This window comes from Leucopleurus acutus (assembly GCF_964270905.1).
Source record: "Leucopleurus acutus genome assembly, chromosome: X".
NCBI classification, from domain to species: Eukaryota; Metazoa; Chordata; class Mammalia; order Artiodactyla; family Delphinidae; genus Leucopleurus; species Leucopleurus acutus.
In genome coordinates this window covers 31490162-31513915 of record NC_139148.1, presented here as the reverse complement: position 1 = coordinate 31513915, position 23754 = coordinate 31490162, and the positions used below count along the sequence as shown (strand labels likewise).

General features: G+C 40.4%; 1 protein-coding gene across 1 annotated transcript in view; it reads right to left on the bottom strand.

Annotated features, from left to right (window-relative positions):
- The window catches only part of CFAP47 (cilia and flagella associated protein 47), a gene marked incomplete at both ends in the record, with an annotated part of 506613 nt that overhangs the window by 257817 nt on the left and 225042 nt on the right, over window positions 1–23754 (bottom strand).

The window sequence follows — 23754 nt, the reverse complement described above, 5'->3', positions numbered from 1 at the left end:
ATTTTACTAGACCTGAATGGCAAAATAAAAACTAGTATTTAAAGAGTAAATACTACCAAGCAAGGAGTAAATACACACCACCAAGCAATTCTCTGGCACCAGCTAGATGTCCTTCATTCAACTCAATTCTGATAGTATCTACACAGAAGTTGTATCAGAGTCCATAGGTTAAGAGCTCTGTCCCACAAAACTGTCCTCTACTTCAGATGTCAATCACAAGCCCAGGTTGCTACCTGTGCTTCTGACCAATGGGCTATGTGTTGGAGGTTCCAACGACCCCTTCCTTGGGTTCAATTAATTTGTTAGAACAGCTCACAGAACTCAGGAAACCCTTTTACTCATTAGATTACTGGTTTGTTACAAAGGAAATTAAAAGATAGGAATTAATAGCCAGATGAAGAGATACATAGGGTGAGGTCCTGAACAAAGGAGCTTCTCTCCTCGTGGAGTTTGGGAACCAGCATGGTGGCTTGTGGAAGCATTCTGGTTGGATGGTTTCTGAACCCCCCTCCTTTGGGGTTTTATGGGGGGCTTCATTACACAGCCATGATTAATTAAATAATTAGACATTGGGGACTGATTCAACCTCCAGCTCCTATTCCCTCCCTGGAAATCAGGACATGGAAGTGAAAGTTCTCAATGCTCTACTCTTGGTTGGTTCCCCTGGCAACCAGCTCCCATCCTTAGGTGCTCTCCAAAAGTCACCTCATTAACGTAAACCTAGTTTTGGTGGAAAGGGGCTTCTTATGAATAACAAGATATCCATTTCAACTTTATGGCTCTGAAGGGATTTCAGGAACTGAGGAAAAAACACCAAATATTATAACAAAAGATGCTCCCATTGCTCTTATCACTCAGGAAATCCCAAGGGTTTGGGGAGCTATAAGCCAGGAACCGTGGATGAAGACCAAATATATATGAGAAATATACATATTTTGGACAAAATATATATGAGAAATATATATATTTGGTCAGACCAAATATATTTATTATAAATCATAATATTGCATTACCTAATTAAAAAATTAACTGATTTGAGGACAGTTTTTTTCAAGTGCCATTTCATTAAAAACACAAGGATGTGAAATTCTTTTCTCATTTCTTTGCCAGCTTATGTAACTTATAAAAGTAAAATTTAGAAAATCAAAGAATAAGTTATCAAGTCATAACTGATTGTGATAATGATATTTATTTAAGAGGTCTGTTTTTAAGACAACAAAAATGTATACAATTTTGTAATTTGGCATGTTTATATCCTATATCATAAAATTTGGTGTCTTTACATCATAGCACCATTCACTACATATAGACCACATGTTTGATCATGAAGCTACACATCTGAGTTTAAAAATAATTAAGCAATATTAAGATTAAGTAAAGAAACCAGTGTCTGATCAGTAGTGTAATATAGCAATGAGCTACTCAAAAGTGCTGCTCTACTAGTGAGGTAGTAGATCACAAGCTGTTCATCCCACCCAGAACCTACATATATACAGGCAAGACTTTCTCAATGAAGGAGTCAGAGCATTTGGTTTACATGACTGTACAAACTCAGCTCCTTGGTTCATCCCAAACCTGTGATAGACAGGCATGGGTGTGAAGACCACAATCTGAGCCATATGCTTTAGTGATACTGTCGGTAGCCTGACCATATCTCTCCAGCATTCACCTCTTATTTGGAAAGCTACTCACCTACTTACTTCGTAGGTAAAGACCTACAAATATCTGCTGGAGGGCTTTTTCTCTGGCACATGGGAGCACACTCAGCCAGGAGTGCCAGAAGATTAATGACCCTTGAAGCAGCCCCCTACCAAGAATGGTCAGGGAACTGGTAGATAAATACTCCAGCTTCCTCATCACTCAGTTGGGATGACTCTGAGATTCATCAATCTCATTCATCTGAGATTCAGTGCTCCTACAGATCCCCTGTGGAACTGAGCCTCAGTTGCCCACAGTGGAACCTGTGTGAAACCACATCTGTTATCAGCCTTCCTCACATTCTCTGATTCAACTCCCTACTCTAATGCCCATGCTTCTTAGGATCACCTCTGAAATAAACTACTTGGACTCAAACCTTGTCTCCGAGTCTGCTTCTAGGAGAGTGCAGTCTAAGACAAGTATTGGTACTTTCCTAGTCAAGTATACGTTAATTCTAACCTTAGAAAAAAGTGCTCATTTCTTTACATATAACATATCTACACGATGTAGTGTCTTAAATGGCTACAGTTTAAAAAGTATTAAAATATTTACAAGAGTGCCAGAACTATTCTTAACTCTGCCACAATGAGAACTATTTTAAAATTCCATCAAAAAATCCATGTCTGAATTCCGAATAATTATCTGGCATATGTCTAGTAAGAATAGTCATTCAAAAATGTGATTTGCATCATTTAAGCATTTTTGACAGAAGTGTAACAAAACTTCTTTGCTCCTTCTTTCTGGTAGTTATGCGACTTAGGGTTCCTAGGCTTCAAATGACATATTCTGTAACAATGCAATTAAAAGCCTTTGAAAAGAACCTTTTCCCCTTCTCAGGGATTACCAAATGATGAAACACCTGAGAAGAGTTGAGATAAATGTTTGAGGCTAATAACCTGAACTGTCTCAGGATTCAACTGTCATCACTTACCTCCACTCTGCAAATAAGACAAGATCTACAAGTGACCCCTGACTACAAATATGGATTCAATGATGGACCCACACAGAGGATGCGTGTGACCTTTACCACAAGAAGAGCCACCAACCTGAGTACTTAATTCTACAGCAGTGCTTCTCAAACTATCGGCAGTGAAAGACCCGTTAGTTTTTACTGTGCCACAAAATGCTAATTTTGTCAAATACTCTAAAAATAAATTCCTAGACAAATAAAATGAAGAATAAAACATAAAAAATATAAGACCCCATCATAAGCAAACCCAAATCCACTATGTGTAAGAAGTGTTACTATTTTTTGCTTAACATTCAATCCACATAAAGTATTTGAAAGACTCAAAACAACAGTGACAAAACTGCTAATAGTATATCTTTTGGGTCAACACCCAATTTCAGCATGTGGAGGGGGCAGAGCTTCCCCACAGAAATGAGCAAATCTCAGACACCAGCAGGGCATCCTACAATTTAACGTAAAACTGACACTATCTACCAGAAGATAGCATCAGATTCTACAGGTTAAGTACTCAGCCCTGCAAGACTACTCCTCCCTCAATTCAAATATCAACTGCAAGCCCAGACTATTACCTATGTTTCTGACCTTCCAGGTACCCATTGGAGGTTCCAATGACACCCTCCTTGGTAACTCAATTTATATGCCAGCTGAAAGTCCAGGTTTGCTGACAAACTAGCTATAAATCAGAGGTTCCCACGACCCGCTCCTTGAGTTCAATTAATTTGCTAGAGAGCCTCACAGAACTCAGAGAAACATTTTACTTACTAAATCATGAGTTTATTATAAAAGGATATGATGCAGGAACAGCCAGATGTAAGAGATGCTTAGGGCAAGGTATGTGGGAAAGAGTGAGGAACTTCTACGCCCCTCTGGGCTCTCCACTCTCCCCATATCTCCACGTGTTCACCAATCCGGAAGCTCTCCGAAACCTGTTTGTTTGGGGTGTTTATGGAGGCTTCATTACATAGTCATGATTGATTAAATCACTGGCCATTGAAACGAATCAATGGACAAAGGCTTAATCTCCAAAATATATAAACAGCTCATGCAGCTCAATATTAAAAAAAACAAACAACCCAATCCAAAAATGGGCAGAAGACCTAAACAGACATTTCTCCAAAGAAGATATACAGATGGACAAGAGGCACATGAAAAGCTGATCAACATCACTAGTTATTAGAGAAATGCAAATCAAAACTATAATGAGGTGTCACCTCACACCAGTCAGAATCGCCATCATCAAAAAATCTACAAACAACAAATGCTGGAGAGGCTGTGGAGAAAAGAGAACCCTCTTGCACTGTTGGTAGGAATGTAAATTGATACAGCCACTATGGAAAACAGTAGGGAGGCTCCTTAAAAAACTAAAAATAGAACTACCATATGACCCAGAAATCACACTACTGGGCATATACCCTGAGAAAACCATAATTCAAAAAGGTACATGCCCCCCAGTGTTCACTGCAGCACTATTTACAATAGCCAGGTCATGGAAGCAACCTAAATGCCCATCAACAGACAAATGGATAAGGATGATGTGGTACATATACACAATGGAATATTACTCAGCCATAAAAAAGAACAAAATTGGGTCATTTGTAGAGACGTGGATGGACCTAGAGACTGTCATACAGAATGAAGTAAGTCAGAAAGAGAAAAACAAATATTGTATGTTAATGCATATATGTGGAATCTAGAAAAAAATGGTACAGATGAACCAGTTTACAAGGCAGAACTAGAGATACAGATGTAGAAAACAAACGTATGAACTGGGAGACTGTGATTGACATATATACACTAATATGTATAAAACAGATAACTAATAAGAACCTGCTATATAAAAAATAAAATAAAATTTAAAAAGAAAAAAAAAAATCATTGGCCATTGGCAAATGATTTAACCTCCAGCTCCTCTCTGCTCCTAGGAGGTCAGGATGTGGGATGAAAGTTCCAACCCTCTAATCACATGGATAGTTCCTCTGGTGACCAGCCCCCACCCTTAGGTGATCTAGAGTTTTTCCAAAAGTCACCTCATTAACATAACAAAAAACACCTTCACCACTCTCCGCACTTAAGAAATTCCCAGGGTTTTAGGAGCTCTGTGCCAGAAATGGCAATGAAGGCCAAATCTATATTTCTTATTACAAATCACAATATCACAGTATTGTAACATGGACAAGCCAATTTTGACTCCATGTTGAATCTGTTTCTTTGACTCTAGCCTTTGCTTTTCATTGCTTTTGTTATTATAATCATACATAATGGCCTGTCTCAGGGAATCCTACCCACCTGTGAATGGCTGAAGAAATTAGCACATCCCCTCCCAGAGGCTGGCCATTCCAGGAGATGTTTTGCAACACTGATGGTCCTTTTTACTTTACTTCCTCCCCCCTCTCCCTCTCTATTCTGCCTTTTTACTTTACTTCCCTCTCTGATTCTATCAAAGAAACTGGCATCCAGACCCCCATAAGATGGTAATTTTGAGACATCAGTCTTCCATCTTCTCAGTCTGCCGGCTTTCCAAATAAAGTTGTATTCCTTGCCTCAACACCTCATCTCCAATTTATTGGCCTATCGTGCGGTGAGCAGAGTGAGCTTGGACTCGGTAACATTCTTTCATTACATACATTGAGTGCTATCCAACCACTGTCACATGCACTTCTAGTTCCACATGACTTTCACTATAACATGTGACTTAATGTTTTTCAATGACAGATTTTTAAAATTTTGTGTTATTTTAATCTATTTTGCCAATTGACAGAGAAAAGAGATGACAATTTTCATCTTTTCATTGTCCATAAAAAATCTCTGCATTTTCTTAGATTATTCAGATAGTTTGATTTGTTCTGAAGAACCATCTCGAATTGGCTTACGTTGATCAGAAGGAAAGAATCAATTGCCAGTTTATGATGATTATGTTAGATTTAGGGATGCCTGATGGTTTAACACTTGGTTGGAGTCTCTTTACTCCATTAACTGCAGGAACTTATAGGAGTATGCCAGATCCGAGTTAACTGAGAATCCAATTGAGGATTGTGTACTGGACCAAGCACTCAGACATCATTTTCAAGACTTTGTATTAGTTAATGAATGATTAGTCATGACAGGGAACAGAATACAGCCACCCCAAGATGTGCCAACTTTGCGTGTGGATCGATTTGACTGAAAGCAACTGAGACCCAGCAAACTCAGGAAAAACTTTTTACCTCTCCCTTAACTGCCTAAAAGAATTTCAATAGGGAGCCTATACCAGGAAGAGGGCTATCACCAGAGATAACTTTTTTCATCAGAAAGACTTATCTACATGGCAGGGCAAACATTTGTTTACCTAACATTTGCTCTTCCCATCTTCCTGTGAATTGTCTTCCCCCCTTTTGAAGCCTCAGACCCCTACCCCCTTATTCTTAGTTCAGGATGGCATATAAGCCTCAACTGTCTGACTGTCTCATATTTTTATGGGGCTTCTGTATGTATATAACTTGTTTCTCCTGTTTGTCTTATGTCAATGTAATTATTGGACCAGCTAAAGAACCTAGAAGGGAAGAAGGGAAATTTTTTCCATCCCTAAACTCATCACCCTGAGTGTGCTGCATGTAGAAAATGGAAAGGACCTCAGACTGAAGGCTTCCCTGAATTGAAATGGTCCATGGCCACTAGGGCTCCATCTTTGTGTACATTTCTGATTTGAGTGTGGAGTGAGTGCGACACTAGAAGTGACGATATGAGTGATAAGCCCTCTACTTTGCTGTTACTGTGCATTCTATTTTACTTATCTTGTACACTTCCTTAAAGCTAAGTTAACATGTTGCTATGTGAAGTTCAGTGTATTTTCCACTTTTGATTGTCAAACCAAACCCAAGGCCATGCTGCTGGTGAAGCAGACTAGGCCCTATATGACTGACTATGCAAAAGATAACATTTCCAATATATTTTTGCCTATGGACTGGGATAAGTTAGGCATTAGCGATCAGTTAGCAATGAGCTGAGTCTTCCCATAATCTTTGTGATAAACAGAGGGAAATTTTCTTGAAGGATTTAAAGAACTTGAGCATCCTTAAGTATGGCTGTAAAGTAGATTTTTAAAAATCATATCTACTATGGGTTTTTACTGTGCTGCAATAAAGATGAAAATCAGAGCACATGCAGTAAATAACTCACTATCCAAATCTCAGCTACCTCTGAAAACCTCATGCAGGCAAGCCAGCAAGCACATAATACATATGTAAATATTCTGAGCTACAATCTGTGAAGTCTCAAAGTCTATAAGTTAATTTTTTTCCACTTAATTTTAAAAAACCTGTTTGTGTACTTTAAGGCAGTGCCTTTTTGCTTTTATTTTATAGAAAAAAAAGTAATAACCTTGGATATCTGGTTTCTTAGGCCACAAAAAAGTTACAAGTACTAGGAAAAGGAACTAGTGTAAGCAGATTCATTGATAATAAAAAGCGAGAGGATATAGTCATATGACATGTGAATAAAGAAACAAACTATTAAAAGCTAAAAAATAATCCAAGGGCTTCCCTGGTGGCGCAATGGTTAAGAATCTGCCCGCCAATGCAGGGGACACAGGTTTGAGCCCTTGTCCGGGAAGATCCCACATGCCGCGGAGTAACTAAGCCCGTGTGCCACAACTACTAAGCCTGCGTTCTAGAGCCCGCGAGCCACAACTACTGAGCCTGAGTGCCACTACTACTGAAGCCCATGCACCTAGAGCCTGTGCTCTGCAACAAGAAGCTACCACAATGAGAAGCCTGCGCACCGCGACAAAGAGTAGCCCCTACTCACCGCAACTAGAGAAAGCACGTGCACAGCAATGAAGACCCAACTCAAAACACCCCCCAAAAAAGATAATAATAATCCAAGCATCTCAGCACCATTTAGAGGAGAAATAGGCTTGTATACAGTCCTGTGGACCACTATACTGGATACTGAGGTGATACAAATATTTCAACCATTTCAAACCATATTCTATTTAAGAGGAAAGAAGGTCTATGTCTACTCCTTTATTCAATTATTACACACTGAGTACATAATACAAAGCCAGTTACTGTACTTAGAAATAGAAACATGACAAATACAATAATGCAATCTCTAGTTAAAGCATATTTAGAAAGATAATTAATCCTAAATGGTTGAACTGTAAAATCTTTAAAAAAGGTAAAGTATAAAAAGTAGAATGAAAAAAAAATGCTACCAAATTTAACTCCTTTTCCAAAGTTTTCAAGGAATATGGCCTATCACACCTGCATTTGTCAGTGTTTCTTCCTGGTCTAAAATTCAAGCTATTATTCCACCAGGAAATGGTTCTTATATTTTTAGACCACGTTTAAAGAAAACAATATTTTTAAAATAAAGATTGGTCTCATAATGAATAAATAGAATAGAAATGAAGAAATGTGAACTACTGCTTCGTTAAAAAAAAAAAGATGTAGATCATGACATGAGCTCAAATTTTAATTTAACTAATCTGTTACAATTTCACTGAATGTTCTAACCTGTGTACAAATTATTGTAGTAAATCTTAATTCAAAAATATATTTTGGGGCACAATTATTTTCAGTAGGAGTCAGCAAGAATCAGATCAGATTTAACTTTTAGAAGTTTACACTTCCACTGATCAGATTGTTTAAGTGGAATGACATAATAAACAATGTTTGAATACACCATAAATGTTTATCACCATAACAAAACTTATTAGTCATTTAGGTCTAAATATTATCAAGATCACAAATGTGTTGTAAAGAAAATATAATTTAATTCCATAAAGTAAGAATTACAAAAAAGAAAATAACTTTTTTAAAAAAAGAAAGGAAGAGAGGGCTTCCCTGGTGGCGCAGTGGTTGAGAGTCCGCCTGCCGATGCAGGGGACACAGGTTCGTGCCCCAGTCTGGGAATATCCCACATGCCGCGGAGCGGCTGGGCCCGTGAGCCATGGCCGCTGGGCCTGTGCATCTGGAGCCTGTGCTCCGCAACAGGAGAGGCCACAACAGTGAGAGGCCGGCATACCGCAAAAAAAAAGAAAGGAAGAGAGAACATTATTTTTAAAAAGCATTCAAGTTTGTTCATCAACAGCCCCTATTAAAGAGGACAACAAAAGAAGAGACTTTGAGGAGAAGATGCAAGTTTCAGTTAAGACAGGAGGTGGAGAAAAAGCTCCAAGAAGACACTGAGGCTACAGGGAAGCTTTCTGGTGGTAGAAGACATGGCATCAATCTGATCTCAGCTCTACAGCAGTGCACAGCATCATCCAGGGGATCACTGCCAGGGGTTCCAGGAAACCTGAGAGGCACCTGTTCCTGAGTGAAAGATGAAGTCTGCAGGCCCAGAAAAATCCCCGTTTCCCTTGTCTTCTCACTCACATTATCCATGGTGGCTCCTGACTCCTTAATCATCTTTATCAAACCTCCTCCCCTCTCAGCCTACATGCTAGTTTTTCTCAGAAAATCCCTCATCTCTATGTCAAAGAGCAAAAGGATGACATCTTAATGAAAACACGTCAGTGTCCTACCACGTGTCTAAAAGTTCTTGCATTTGTGCTCACTTTTCTTCCTTCTCTACAGCCACAATGGATGAGCACTCCCTTCTCTTGTACTAGACACCAGCCTTTCTCATCTTCTTTTTTACTGTCCTACATCAGCTGTCTTTTTTAGCTTTTGGATCTTTAACTTCTCCCTCCAACCAATTCCTTTTCAGCCATATCAAAACATGCTCACTATACTCAGCTTTTAGAGAGTTCTCCCCAAATTGGATTCTCCTTGATTCTTCTGTTCCCTCTACCAGTTACAATTCTTGAAAGAGATTTCTACCCTCACTGTCTCCACTTTCATTTATTCCTTTTGTTCATCAAACCAAGGCACACCTAATGACCTTCCCTAACTCATCACTACTACCACACCCTGAAAGTCTTTTGGCATCTTTGCTGTCCAATAACAAAAGAGTTTTTTTAATCATTATCTTAAGCAACCTCTCAATTTCATCTGATACTGTTAACCACATCCTCCCCCAAAGGCTCTCTTTCGTACTTTTTCATGATATCATAAAGTGTTACTGCCATCCTTTTGCCTATTTCAGGCGCATTTGCAGGATTCTTTTCCTTTTCTATTTAAATAATGGGTTTCTCTGACACTGGGTTTCTAACCTACGCTGTCTTTTCTTTTCACTTTATAGCTGTGTTTATCCCAATTTTATCCTCTATAAACCACTAAATTTGCATTAAGAAACCACACAGACCACCAATTTGCATATTCAAAAAATAGGATTCGACACAATATTTAAAATACTTGTTAGTGGTAGTAATGAGAAAAAACTATAGCTTCATCAGTGAGATGAATGATATTGTTAAATCTCTATCAAATTATATATATTTATCAAGATGATGAATATAATCAGCTCTGTATCATTTTATATATTCAGTAAGTTTCTTTTCTTACTCTGTTTCCACTAAATGAGAAAATCATAACTCATAATCATAAGTTAACAGAATGGGTGCCCATTTTGATTGTTATGGACAGTCAGGCCCAATATGAAACTAGAAATAATAGAGATATTTTTCTTTAAAATCTACTTTCAAATACTAATCAAATGCTAAGGTGGTTGATGAGCATATCACACTCAAAAGCAGACGGTAAAAAAACTAAACTTGGAAAATAACATTAAAGCAAATAGTATAATACTCCTCAATAGCATTCATCTTGGGGAAGAGTTTCTTCAGCCTTCATTCCCAGGACCTGAATAAACTATATAGTGTTTTTGTGCAGATCAGAAAATGGCAGTCCCTCTGAGAGCATGATGTCCTGATAGTACCTGCATTTAAATTAAGAGTTCCCGCCCCTCACTTTGGTGAGACACAGCATAGACCAGGGTCCCCAGTCTTAGAAAGCAGCATGTAGACTGGATTTCAGCACCCATTCAATTCAGCTGTACAGAAACTACACAATCATATTCAGTTTCTGTCCTTTCAACAACTGGATATTTTTTTTCTCCAATAAATCTTTGGAAATGGTCAAACTCTTAATGCTTAGTGATTTGTACCACATTAAAAACCATGATATTCAAATCTTATAGGTATATATGCAGTGTATCCAAGACATGGAAAGCATCATTTGATGCATCATTTCAGCCAGCCACTTAAAATAATGGAAATGGTATATACAGAAAACATCAGTGCTATGAAAATATTATTTTTAATCTCACTCCTATTGGAAAAATGCATGACAGTGATCATCCCTACATAACTAGTACATCTCAACATTGGAAAGAAGGATGTTGAATTCAGAGATCACAATAAACTTATGTAATTCAGTAGCCTTACTTTGACAGTGTTTACAATTTTTTTCTATGTCTTTTTACACTGAATTCAGAACAGAAGCATATTTTTAATCCCACATTTCCCTATGAATAAGGGTTGATTTGCGACACCTTTTCTGTTGTGACCAATGGCTCCTTCTCTATTAATATATATACCACTGGTGGATTTTCTCCAAGTACCTTACAAATTAATCTTTAAGTAACAAAGAATCACTCCTCATAATGCATGGGCTTTCTCTGATAAAGAGAAGAAAATGTCATCACATACTTCTTTCATATACAGTCAACCCTCCATATACACTGGTTCCCCATTGTGGGTTCCACATCCCTGGATTCAACCAACAACAGATAGAAAACATTCAGAATTCCAAAAAGCAAAACTTGAATTTGCCCCACACTGGCAACTATTTAAACATTTAAACTGCATTTAAAACTATTTACAGAGCATTTATATTGTATTAGGTATGACAAATAACCTAGAGATGGGAGATTTAAAGCATATGGGAGCATGTGCCTGGGTAATATGCAAATACTATGCCATTGTGTATAAAAGACTTGAGTATCCTAGCATTTGGTTTCTGTGGGGGGTCCTAGAACCAATCCCCTTCCGATACCCAGAGGCAACTATATAATTATTACAGATGCGCAAGAGTTATTCATATGTCCCCTATACATGGTTAAATCCAAATAAGCTGTGCAATACTTGCTATCTCATGTGAGAATAATCATGTTTCCACACTGCATTCCAGGGACATTATGGGACATCCTACAAATCCATTTAATAAAAGAATTTCACCAATTATACTTTCCTGCCAATCATATTTTATTGAAGCTCATTTAAAATATTCAGTAGAATTCATATCTTACCTCCTTTAGCAACAAATATTCTAATTTTATTATAGGGAGAATTTAAAGTGGTATGGGGAAAATGTGTTTAATTAACCAGAAAAATTGTTGCTCTTTGTTTAAAAATATCAATATATTTGACAGAACTGTGCCACTATTAAAAAAAAAAAAACCTTTCTGACAGAAAATACACTGGGAACAAATGAATAAACAGTTTAATTAAAATTATTGAGATATTTATTTCTGATCATCTATTTCTCTTCCAGATTCTTGTATAAATTATCACATTCACTTCTTTCAGCACATACATATTCATCCTTTATATCCACATGAGAGCCCTACTTATAATTTACATTTAGAACAGCATTCTGAGTTTAAGTGTTTCTCTTACTGTTTTCACCTCCCATATGCTTCAATCACCCATTTTTTTAGCCATCAATACATTTTTGTAAATTGGGAATATAATGCACGAAAATAGCAACAATTAAACGTAAATTTAACAAGCAAAAGTAACATAAATGACACAAAATCAAATTGGTTAAGACAAGCTATATCCTGTTATCAAAACTATTAGCAAAGAAGAACTGACAAAGGCATTCCTGAAGTGCTCGAATGACCTCTAGGAAAGAGACAATTAGAACCTAAAGGGATTTGTGTGAAAATCACAATTTTCTATTTCTAACTTGTAAAACTCATCTCAACAACACGGCTTGCTTTTTTTTAAAGTTAAATTGTCAATCCATTACTGATTTAGAAGAATGCCTAGAGCTACCCATGCTTTAGACACAATATATGGAGAAACACAGCTCTACAGGTGCTCTATCGGGCAATCATCCATGCCTATGACTTTCTCATTGAATCAGTAAAGAATCTCAACCACATGCTACCATTCAGATCAAATTCCAGACTAAAGGATCAACCCACCTGGTAATCATACGCAGCACCATGACACAGTAGGACCAAAATTAATTTATCATGCCCTCTTGCTGTGTCCCTTTGTCTTCCCCAAACAAAATCCTGTTATCATCCCTTGTCTTGTATTTCAGTGACTGGGATCAAATTCCACTAAGTCACCAGAGCAAGGAACCCACTGTGATCTTTGACTTCTCTGTCTCCTTCACCCCCATAAGATGTAGTCATTCACCAACTCCTACTGAGTTCTACTCCTAATATTTATGAAAGCTGACCCTTTCTCATCTTTCCTACTACCACAAGCATTTCCAGCACCAGCACTATTCACAATAGCCAAGACATGGAAACAACCTATATGTCCATCAACACATGAATGGATAAAATATGGTACATATATACAGTAGAATACTACTCAGCCATAAAAAAGAATGAAATAATGCCATTTGCAGCAGCATGGATGGACCTAGAGATTATCACGCTAAGTGAAGTAAGTCAGACAAAAAGACGAATACTACGGAGGCTGGAGAAGATGGTGGAACAGAAAGACGTGGAGATCACCTTCCTCCCAACAGATACATCAGAAATACATCTACACGTGGAACTGCTCCTATAGAACACCTACTGAACAATGGCAAAAGACCTCAGACCTCCCAAAAGGCAACAAACTCCCACGTACCTGGGTAGGGCAAAGAAAAAAAGAAAAAAAACAGAGACAAAACAATAGGGACGGGACCTGCACCAGTGGGAGGGAGCCGTGAAGGAGGAAACGTTTCCACACACTAGAAGTCCCTTCGCGGGCGGAGACTGTGGGGGGGCGGAGGGGGAAGCATTGTAGCCACAGACGAGAGTGCAGCAACGCAGATGCGGAGGGCAAAGCGGAGTGATGCCCGCACAGAGGATCAGTGCCGACCAGCACTCACCAGCCCGAGAGGATTGTCTGCTCTCCCACAGGGGCAGGTGGGGGCTTGGGAGCTGAGGCTCGGGCTTCCGTCAGATCCCAGGGAGAGGACTGGGGTTGGCGGACTGAACACAGCCTGAAGGGGTTAGTGCACCATGGCTAGCCAGGAGGGAGTCCGGGGAAAAGTCTGGACCTGCCGAAGAGGCAAGAGACTTCTTCATCCCTCTTTGTTTCCCAGTGCGCGAGGAGAGGGGATTAAGAGCACCTCTACAAGGAGCTCCAGAGACGGCCGCGAGACAGCCGCGAGCCGCGGCTATTAGCGTGGACCCCAGAGACGGGCATGACATGCTAAGCCTGCTGCTGCAGCCACCAAAAAGCCTGTGTGCAAGCACAGCTCACTCTCCACCCCTCCACACCTCCCCTCCCGAGAGCCTGTGCAGTCCGCCACTGCCAAGGTCCCGTGATCCAGGGACAACTTTCCCAGGAGAACGCACGGCGCGCCTCAGGCTGGTGCAACGTCCCACTAGCCTCTGCTGCCGTAGGCTCACCCCGCACTCCGTGGCCTCCATCCTCTCCGCCTGAGTGAGCCACAGCCCCCGAATCAGCTGATCCTTTAACTCAGTCCAGTCTGAGCGAAGAACAGACGCCCTCAGGCGACCTACACACAAAGGCGGGGCCAAATACAAAACAACCCTTTGGAGGTGTGCAAACAAAGAACAGAAAGGGAAATCTCTCCCAGCAGCCTCAGGAGCAGCAGATTAAAGCTCCACAATGAACTTGATGTACCCTGCATCTGTAGAATACCTGAACAGACAAAGAATCATCCCATATTGAGGAGGTGGACTTTGGGAGCAAGATAGATTATTTTTTCCCCTTTTTCTCTTTTTGTGTGTATGTGTATGCTTCTGTGGGAGATTTTGTCTGTATAGCTTTGCTTTCACCATTTGTCCTAGGGTTCTGAACATCTGGGTATTTTTTGTTTTTTTTTTTCAACTTAAAAAATTTTTTTTCTTAATAATTATATTTTATTTTTTGTTTAATAACTTTATTTTATTTTATCTTACTATTTTATTTTATCCTCTTTCTTTCCTTCTATCCTTCTCTCTCTCTCTCTCACTCTCTCTCCCTCCCTCTCTCTCTTTTCTTTCTTTCTTTCTCTTCCTTCCTTCCTTCCTTCCTTCCGTCCTTCCTTCCTTCCTTTCTTTCTTTCTTTCTTTCTATTTTTCTCCCTTTTATTCTGAGCCATGTGGATGAAAGGCTCTTGGTGCTCCAGCCAGGCAACAGGGCTGTGCCACTGATGTGGGAGAGCCAACTTCAGGACACTGGTCCACAAGAGACCTCCCAGCTCCACGGTATATCAAACGGCAAAAATCTCCCAGAGATCTCCATCTTAACGCCAAGACCAAGCTCGACTCAACGACCAGCAAGCTACAGCGCTGGACACCCTATGCCAAACAACTAGCAAGACAGGAACACGACCCCACCCATTAACACAGAGGCTGCCTAAAATCATAATAACTCCACAGACACCTCAAAACACACCACCAGACGTGGACCTGCCCACAAGAAAGACAAGATCCAGCCTCATCCACCAGAACACAGGCACTAGTCCCCTCCACCAGGAAACCTACACAACCCACTGAACCAACCTTTGCCACTGGGGACAGACACCAAAAACAATGGGAATTACGAACCTGCAGCCTGTGAAAAGGACCCCAAACACAGTAAGATAAGCAAAGTGAGAAGACAGAAAAACACACAGCAGATGAAGGAGCAAGGTAAACACCCATCAGACCTAACAAAAGAAGAGGAAATAGGCAGTCTACCTGAAAAAGAATTCAAAATAATGATAGTCAAGATGATCCCAAATCTTCGAAATAGAATAGAGAAAATGCAAGAAACATTTAACAAGGACCTAGAAGAACTAAAGAGCAAACAAGCAACGATGAACAACACAATAAATGAAATTAAAAATACTCTAGAAGGGATCAATAGCAGAATAACTGAGGCAGAAGAACGGATAAGTGACCTGGAAGATAAAAGAGTGGAAATAATTACTGCAGAACAGAATAAAGAAAAAAGAATGAAAAGAACTGAGGACCGTCTCACAGACCTCTGGGACAACATTAAATGCAGCAACATTCGAATTATAGGGGTTCCAAAAGAAGAAGAGAAAAAGAAAGAGACTGAGAAAATATTTGAAGAGATTGTAGTTGACAACTTCCCTAATATGGAAAAGGAAATAGTTAATCAAGTTCAGGAAGCACAGAGAGTCCCATACAGGATAAATCTAAGGAGATACATGCCAAGACACATATTAATCAAACTACCAAAAATTAAATACAAAGAAAATATATTACAAGCAGCAAGGGAAAACCAACAAATAACACACAAGGGAATCCCCATAAGGTTAACAGCTGATCTTTCAGCAGAAACTCTGCAAGCCAGAAGGGACTGGCAAAACATACTTAAAGTGATGAAGGAGAAAAACCTACAACCGAGATTACTCTACCCAGCAAGGATCTCATTCAGATTTGACGGAGAACTTAAAACCTTTACAGACAAGCAAAAGCTGAGAGAGTTCAGCACCACCAAACCAGCTTTACAACAAATGCTAAAGGAACTTCTCTAGGCAAGAAACACAAGAGAAGGAAAAGACCTACAATAACGAACCCAAAACAATTTAAAAAATGGGAATAGGAACATACATATCGATAATTACCTTAAATGTAAATAGACTAAATTCTCCCAGCAAAAGACACAGAGTGGCTGAATGGATACAAAAACAAGACCCGTATATATGCTCTCTACAAGAGACCCACTTCAGACCTAGGGACACACACAGACTGAAAGGGAGGGGATGGAAAAAGATATTCCATGCAAATGGAAATCAGAAGAAAGCTGGAGTAGCAATTCTCACATCAGACAAAATAGACTTTAAAATAAAGACTATTACAAGAGACAAAGAAGGACACTACGTAATGATCAAGGGATCGATCCAAGAAGAAGATATAACAATTGTAAATGTTTATGCACCCGACATAGGAGCACCTCAATACATAAGGCAAATACTAACAGCCATAAAAGGGGAAATCGACAGTAACACATTCATAGTAGGGGACGTTAACACCCCACGTTCACCAATGGACAGATCATCCAAAATGAAAATAAATAAGGAAACACAGGCTTTAAATGATACATTAAAAAAGATGGACTTAATTGATATTTATAGGACATTCCATCGAAAAACAACAGAAAACACATTTTTCTCAAGTGAGAACTAGAACTAGAACAAAAAATTTCACAATTTGAATGGAAACACAAAACACCCTTACCTAGGGGTAAGATGGGAATAAAGACAGACCTACTAGAGCATGGACTTGAGGATATGGGGAGGGGGAAGGGTAAGCTGTGACAAACTGAGAGAGTGGCATGGACATATATCCACTACCAAATGTGAAACAGAGAGCTAGTGGGAAGCAGCCGCATAGCACAGGGAGATCAGCTCGGTGCTTTGTGACCACCTAGAGGGGTGGGATAGGGAGGGTGGGAGGGAGGGAGATGCAAGAGGGAGGAGATATGGGTATATATGTATATGTATAACTGATTCACTTTGTTATAAAGCAGAAACTAACAAACCTTGTAAAGCAATTATACTCCAATAAAGATGTTAAAAAATAAATAAATAAATGAAAAGCCTACATACTGTAGGATTCCGTCAATATTATATTCTGGAAAAGGCAAAACTCTAGGGAGAGTAAAAAGTTCAGAGTTGTTAGGGGCTCAAAGTGAGGTTTTGAGGGATGGACAGGTGGAGCACGGGAGAGTTTTAGGGCAGTGAAACTCTTCTGCATGATGCTCTGTTGGGGAGTCGATGATGTCATGCCTTTGTCAACCACTATAGAACTATAAAGCACAAAAAGTGAAATGTGTAATAAACGGTGGACAATAGTCAATAATAATGTATCACTATTAGTTGATCAATTATAACAAATGAACTTGCATCCATTGTACCAACACAAGATGTTAATAATAGGAGAATCGGGCTTCCCTGGTGGCGCAGTGGTTGAGAGTCCGCCTGCCGGTGCAGGGGACACGGGTTCGTGCCCCGGTCCGGGAAGATTCCACATGCCGCGGAGCGGCTGGGCCAGTGAGCCATGGCTGCTGGGCCTGCGAGTCCGGAGCCTGTGCTCCGCAACGGGAGAGGCCACAACAATGAGAGGCCCGCATACCGCAAAAATAAAAAAATAAAAAAAAATAATAGGAGAATCTAACTGGAAGAAAAGAGTGGCTGTATGGGAACTCTTTGCACTATCTGCTTAACTTTCTGTAGTCTGAATCTGTTCTTTAAAAAAGTCTATTAATTTAAAAACTAGAAAAAAATCTAGACAGGAACACATAGCCAGTACAGAGCTATATACAACAATACCAAATAAATAAGAGTCATGAATAACGAAAAGCAAAAGATAGCAATGCTAATAATTTGATCCTCTAATTAAAACGCTAAGGGAATAGGCACAGAAAATAGTCAAACATATAAGGAACTTCAGAAACCTGGTGGAAAAAAGATCACCACAGCGAAATCAAGAGACTGGCTGGAAACAAAATCAACAATTCCTTAGATCATGTTAATAGAAAATACACCAGGAGCTTCAAGATGGCGAAAGAGTAAGACACAGAGATCACCTTCTACCCACAAATACATCAGAAATACAACTACACGTGGAACAACTCCTACAGAACATTTACTGAACGCTGGCAGAAGACCTCAGACCTCCCAAAAGGAAAGAAAATCCCCACGTACCTGAGGAGGGCAAAAGAAGAAAGAAAAAACAGAGACCAAAGCATAGGGATGGGACCTGCAGCAGTGGGAGGGAGCTGTGAAGGAGGAAACCTTTCCACACACTAGGAAGCCCCTTCGCGGGCAGAGACCTTGGGTGGCGGAGGGAGAAGCTTCGGAACCATGGAGGAGAGCCCAGCAACAGGGGTGTGGAGGGGGCAAAGCTCAGAGATTTCCGCACAGAGGATCGGCGCTAACCAGCACTCACCAGCCCGAGAGGCTTGTCTGCTCAACTGCCGGGGCAGGTGGGGGCTGGGAGCTGAGGCTCGGGCTTCGGAGGTCGGATCCCAGGCAGAGGACTGGGGTTGGCGGGGTAAACACAGCCTGAAGGGGGGCTAGTGTGCCACAGCTAGCTGGGACGGAGTCTGGGAAAAAGTCTGGAGATGCCAAAGAAACAAGAGACATTTTCTTGCCTCTTTGTTTCCTGGTGCGCGAGGAGAGGGGATTCAGAGCGCCGCTTAAAGGAGCTTCAGAGACGGGGGCGAGCTGCTGCTATCAACACAGACCCCAGAGATGGGCACGAGACACTAAGGCCACTGCTGCAGCCACCAAGAAGCCTGTGTGCAAGCACAGGTCACTCTCCACACCTCCCCTCCCGGGAGCCTGTGCAGCATGCCACTGTGGACCCCGCCACTGCCAGGGTCCCGTGATCCAGGGACAACTTCTCCGGGAGAACGCACGGCGTGCCTCAGGCTGGTGCCACATCACGCCAGCTGCTTCCGCCGCAGGCTCGCCCCAAAATCCGTACCCCTCCCTCCCACCGGCTTGAGTGAGCCAGAGCACCCGAGTCAGCTGCTCCTTTAACGCAGTCCTGTCTGAGCGAGGAACAGACGGCCCGAGGCGACCTACATGCAAAAGCGGGTCCAAATCCAAAGCTGAACACCGGGAGCTGTGTGAACAAAGAAGAGAAAAGGAAATCTCTCCCAGAAGCCTCAGGAGCAGTGGATTAAATCTCCACAATCCACTTCACGTACCCTGCATCTGTGGAATACCTGAATAGACAACGAATCATCCCAAATTGAGGAGGTGGACTTTGGGAGCAACGATATATATATTTATTTTTCCCTTTCTCTCTTTTTTGTGAGTGTGTATGTGTATGCTTCCGTGTATGATTTTGTCTGTAGAGCTTTGCTTTTACCATTTGTCCCAGGGTTCTCTCCATTTTTTTTCTTTTTATTACTTAAAAAATTATTTTTTAATAAGCATTTCTTATTTTAATAACTTTCTTTTATTTGAATTTACTTTACTTTATCTTCTTTTTTCTTTCCTTGTTTTTTTCCTCCCTTTTATTCTGAGCTGTGAGGAGGACAGGCTCTTGGTTCTCCAGCCAGGCGTCAGGGCTGTGACACTGAGGTGACAGACCCAAGTTCAGGACACTGGTCCTCAAGAGACCTCCCAGCTCCACGGTATATCAAACGGCAAAAATCTCCCAGAGATCTCCATCTCAACGCCAAGACCCAGCTCCACTCAACGACCAGCAAGCTACTGTGCTGGACACCCCATGCCAAACAGCTAGCAAGACAGGAACACAACCCCATCCATTAGCACAGAGGCTGCCGAAAATCATAATAAGGCCACAGACACCCCAAAACACACCACCAGATGTGGACCTGCCCACCAGAAAGACAAGATCCAGCCTCATCCACCAGAACACAGGAAGTAGTCCCCTCCACCAGGAAGCCTACACAACCCACTGAACCAACCTTAGCCACTGGGGACAGACAACAAAAACAACGGAAACTACGAACCTGCAGCCTGCGAAAAGGAGACCCCAAACACAGTAAATTAAGCAAAATGAAAAAACAGAAAAACACACAGCAGATGAAGGAGCAAGGCAAAAACCCACCAGACCTAACAAGTGAAGAGGAAATAGGCAGTCTACCTGAAAAAGAATTCAGAATAATGATAGTAAAGATGATCCAAAATCTTGGAAACAGAATGGAGAAAATACAAGAAACGTTTGTCAAGGACCTGGAAGAACTAAAGAGCAAACACACAGTGATGAACAGCACAATAAATGAAATTGAAAATTCTCTAAAAGGGATCAATAGCAGAATAACTGGGGCAGGAGAATGGATAAGTGACCTGGAAGATAAAATAGTGGAAATAACTACTGCAGAGCCGAGTGAAGAAAAAAGAATGAAAAGAATTGAGGACAGTCTCAGAGACCTCTGGGACAACATTAAACGCACCAACATTCGGAATTCCCTAGTGACGCAGTGGTTAAGAATCCACCTGCCAACACAGGGGACACCGGTTCAAGCTCCGGTCCAGGAAGATCCCACATACCGCAGAGTAACTAAGCCCGAGTGCCACAACTACTGAGCGTGCACTCTAGAGCTTGTGCGCCACAACTACTGAGCCTGTGCGCCACAACTACGGAAGCCCACACGCCTAGAGCCCACTATCCACAACAAGAGAAGCTACCGCAATGAGAAGCACACACACTGCAATGAAGAGTAGCCCCCGCTCGCCGCAAGTAGAGAAAGCCTGTGCTCAGCAACAAAGACCCAATGCGGCCAAAAATAAATAATTAAATAAATAAATTTACAAATACAAAACAAGAAACAACAACAAAAAACACAGCAACATTCAAATTATAGGGGTCCCAGAAGAAGATGAGAAAAAGAAAGGGACTGAGAAAATATTTGAAGAGATTATGGTTGAAAACTTCCCTAATATGGGAAAGGAAATAGTTCTATCAAGTCCAGGAAGCACAGAGAGTCCCATACAGGATAAATCCAAGGAGGTACACGCCAAGACACGTATTAATCAAACTATCAAAAATTAAATACAAAGAAAACATATTAAAAGCAGCAAGGGAAAACCAACAAATAACACACAAGGGAATCCCCATAAGGTTAACAGCTGATCTCTCAGCAGAATCTCAGCAAGCCAGAAGGCAGTGGCAGGACATATTTAAAATGATGAAGGAGAAAAACCTACAACCAAGATTACTCTACCCAACAAGGGTCTCACTCAGTTTTGATGGAGAAATTAAAACCTTTACAGACAAGCAAAAGCTAAGAGAATTCAGCACCACCAAACCAGCTTTACAGCAAATGCTAAAGGAACTCCCCTAGGCAGGAAACACAAGAGAAGGAAAAGACCTACAATAATAAACCCAAAACAATTAAGAAAATGGGAACAGGAACATACATATCGATAATTACCTTAAATGTAAGGGGACTAAATGCTCCAACCAAAAGATATAGATCGGCTGAATGGATACAGAAACAAGACCCGTATATATGCTGTCTACAAGAGACCCACTTCGGACCCAGGGACACATACAGACTGAAAGGGAGGGGATGGAAAAAGATATTCCATGCAAATGGAAATCAAAAGAAAGCTGGAGTAGCAGGTCTCACTTCAGACACAATAGACTTTAAAACACAGACTATTACAAGAGACAAGGAAGGACACTACACAATGATCAAGGGATCAATCCAAGAAGAAGATATAACAATTGTAACTATTTATGCACCCAACATAGGAGCACCTCAATACATAAGGCAAATACTAACAGCCATAAAAGGGGAAAGCGACAGCAACGCAATCACAGTAGGGGACTTTCACACCCCACTGTCACCAATGGACAGAGCATCCAAAATGAAAATAAATAAGGAAACGCAAGCTTTAAATGATACATTAAACAAGATGGACTTAATTGATATTTATAGGATGTTCCATCCAAAAACAACAGAATACATATTCCTCTCAAGTGCTCATGGAACATTCTCCAGGATAGTTCATATCTTGGGTCACAAATCAAGCCTTGGTAAATTTAAGAAAACTGAAATCGTATCACGTATCTTTTCCGACCACAACACTATGAGACTAGATATCAATTACAGGAAAAAATCTGTAAGAAATGCAAACACATGGAGGCTAAACAATACACTACTTAGTAACCAAGAGATCACTGAAGAAATCAAAGAGGGAATCAAAAAATACCTAGACACAAATGACAATGAAACACGATGACCCAAACTCTATGGGATGCAGCAAAAGCAGTTCTAAGAGGGAAGTTTGCAGCAATACAATCCTACCTCAAGAAACAAGAGAAATCTCAACTAAACAACCTAACCTTACACCTAAAGCAATTAGAGAAAGAAAACAAAAAAAGCCCAAAGTTAGCAGAAGGAAAGATATCATAAAGATCAGATCAGAAATAAATGAAAAAGAAATGAAGGAAACGATAGCAAAGATCAATAAAACTAAAAGCTGGTTCTTGGAGAAGATAAACAAAATTGATAAACCATTAGCCAGACTTATCAACAAGAAAAGGGAGAAGCCTCAAATCAATAGAATTAGAAATGGAAAAGGGGAAGTAACAACTGACACGGCAGAAATACAAAGGATCATTAGAGATAACTACAAGCAACTCTATGCCAATAAAATGAACAACCTGGAAGAAATGGACAAATTCTTCGAAATGCACAAACTTGTGAGACTGAACCAGGAAGAAATAGAAAATATGAACAGACCAATCACAAGCACTGAAATTGAAACTGTGATTAAAAATCTTCCAACAAACAAAAGCCCAGGAACAGATGCCTGCACAGGCGAATTCTATCAAACATTTAGAGAAGAGCTAACACCTATCCTTCTCAAACTCTTCCAAAATATAGCAGAGGGAGGAACACTCCCAAACTCATTCTATGAGGTCACCATCACTCTGATACCAAAACCAGACAAAGACGTCACAAAGAAAGAAAACTGCAGGCCAATATCACTGATGAACATAGCCGCAAAACTCCTCAACAAAATACTAGCAAACAGAGTCCAACAGCACATTAAAAGGATCATACACTATGATCAAGAGGAGTTTATCCCAGGAATGCAAGGATTCTTCAATATATGCAAATCAATCAACGTGATACACCATATTAACAAATGGAAGGAGAAAACCCAGATGATCATCTCAGTAGATGCAGAGAAAGCTTTCAACAAAATTCAACACCCATTTATGATAAAAACCCTGCAGAAAGCAGGCATAGAGGGAACTTTCCTCAACCTATTAAAGGCCATATATGACAAACCCACAGCCACCATCATCCTCAAGGGTGAAAAACTGAAACCATTTCCACTAAGATCGGAAACAAGACAAGGTTGCCCACTCGCACAACTATTATTCAACATAGTTTTGGAAGTTTTAGCCACAGCAATCAGAGAAGAAAAAGAAATAAAAGGAATCCAAATTGGAAAAGAAGAAGTAAAGCTGTCACTGCTTGCAGATGACATGATACTATACATAGAGAATCCTAAAGATGCTACCAGAAA